Source organism: Hylobates moloch, unplaced genomic scaffold (genome assembly GCF_009828535.3).
Source record: "Hylobates moloch isolate HMO894 unplaced genomic scaffold, HMol_V3 SCAFFOLD_5, whole genome shotgun sequence".
Lineage (NCBI taxonomy): Eukaryota > Metazoa > Chordata > Mammalia > Primates > Hylobatidae > Hylobates > Hylobates moloch.
Genome location: NW_026652280.1, coordinates 108,525,466 through 108,527,604, shown reverse-complemented (window position 1 = coordinate 108,527,604; position 2,139 = coordinate 108,525,466). Strand labels below are relative to the sequence as shown.

Below are 2,139 nucleotides of genomic sequence, written 5' to 3'. Positions count from 1 at the left end.
AGCCACCTCAGAAGCCCTCTACATGCCCATGTCTCTAACATCTCCCCTCTTCCAGCAAAAGTAACCATTGTCCTAACTTTTATTGCAACCACTTCTCACTTTTTAAAAATAGTCTTATCACCCAAGTGTATATTCCTAAACACTTGTTTAGCTTTACCTGTTTTTTAATAAACATCTTTTAAGTGCCTTTTAATCCATAGGCTTCCCCTTCATCTCCTTATTTTTTCTTACAATTTATTCATTGAAAGAAATGGAACACTTAATCTGAAGAGGTTCCTACAGTCTAGAATTAGCTGGTTTCTTCCCCACAGTAAAATTTACTCTGTTCCTTTAGTCTCTGTGTTTCTGATTGTATCTAAGTCACCAATCCAGGTCCTCCTCCTCCTTCTTCTTTCTTCTTTCTTCTTGTTTTAAAGCATTAGGACCTCACTATTAGGTGCTCTTCCTTAGAGGTTATGTGTGTACTCAATGTCTCTCTTTTTGTGACGTTGGTAGTCATTGATGTTTAATAGCTTTGATTTTTTGCAAAATTTGTGAGTCCACAGCTTTCTGATCAATCTTGCACTGCTCTGTAATCTTGTATTTCTCTTTTTCTGTGTCAAAGATCTCACCTTCCTGATGTCTGGGCTTCTGCAGCTTCTTCTTTGTGAAGTAAGCATCAGTAAGATGTTTTGGAGTTTTTACATTGCTGATATCAATTCTGGTTGAGGTGCAATGACAAATTTCTGGTGTGTTCTTTGTAGAGGAACTCGATTGAGGACCAGAGGTCCAGTCACAAGTAGCAACCAAGCCACTAGCCAGCTGCTTCAGGAAAACCACCCTCTTGCTCCTGTGGTGTCCAATGAGGATGATCAGAATGGTCCTGGGGGTGATGCTGGCTTGCAGTTTTCTCATGTGCCGACTGAAGGGTATTTTACCATGGCTCAACTGCTTTTGAGGCACGTCTTCAGTAGGATAATATCTAGGCATTTTGTGAAGCTTAATCACCCAGATACCACCATTCTTGTCACCACTAACTGGTTTTGTAACAGTTGCAAGAAGCTTCTTTTTCTTTTCAACCTTGGATTTAGTGGCTGAGTACTTCCTCTTGTACATGGCCTTTCTGGAATACATAGCAGATCAGGAATATGTGCCAATTCTTCTGACAAGGGCAGGATTTCAGCTGCAATGGGGCTTCCCCTTCTTGGGCTTTTTAGCCCTGAGGTTACCCCTTTCCACTTTGCCACCAGCATTAGCCTTCTTGGCTTCGGGCTTCTTCTCTTTGATATGTAGCTTCTCAACTTTTTCACCCATCATCTTGCAGGATGGGAAAGAGAACTTGAATTTTTGAAATTTAAGTACCCATGCGGTTTTTGTTTCTTCGGTGACACACTTTGCATAGTAAAAACAAAAGGAAACCTTAAAAATTTTAAACTTTTATTTACCAATTTTCCAAAAACTAGTTGGTTCCCTAGCATCTTCTGAAGATATCAATTTAGGGTTTTTTTGGCAGGGGGTGGAAGTGGGGATGGGGGCAATTTTATTTTATTGTGGTAATAACACAACATGAGATCTACCCTCAGGAAACTTTTAAGTGTACAAGACCTTATTGTTGCCTGTATGTTCTATATTGTAATGCAGATATCTAGAGCTTATCATCCTGCTTAACTGAAACTTTATGGCTGTTGATTGATAACTCCCCATTTCTCACTTCTCCCAGTTTGGCTACCACCATTCTATCCTTTGCTTCTATCAATTTGACTATTTTAGATACCTCATATAAGTAGAATCATGCAGTTTTTTTCTTTCTATGACTGGCTTATTTCACTTAATGAAATATCCTCAAGGTTGATATGTTGTTGCATATTGCAGAATTTCCTTCTTTTTAAAGGCTGAATAGTATTCTATTTTATGTATATATCACATTTTCTTTATCCATTCATATTTTGATGGATATCAAGGTTATTTCCACATCTTGGCTATTGTGAATAGTGTCTCAATGAACAGGAGAGTGCTAATATATCTTCAGGATCCTAATTTTGATTATTTTGGATAAATACCCAGAAGTGGGATTGCTGAATAATATGTTATGTGATTTAGTTCAGCTTTTAATTTTTTGAGGAAACTCCATGCTGTTTTTCATAGTAGCTGTAGCAAATT

At 38.0% G+C, this 2,139-nt stretch overlaps 1 pseudogene; it reads right to left on the bottom strand.

Annotated features, from left to right (window-relative positions):
* Positions 1–495: 495 nt before the first annotated feature.
* On the bottom strand, positions 496–1,296 carry LOC116467939 (large ribosomal subunit protein eL6-like; annotated as a pseudogene).
* Positions 1,297–2,139: the final 843 nt, after the last annotated feature.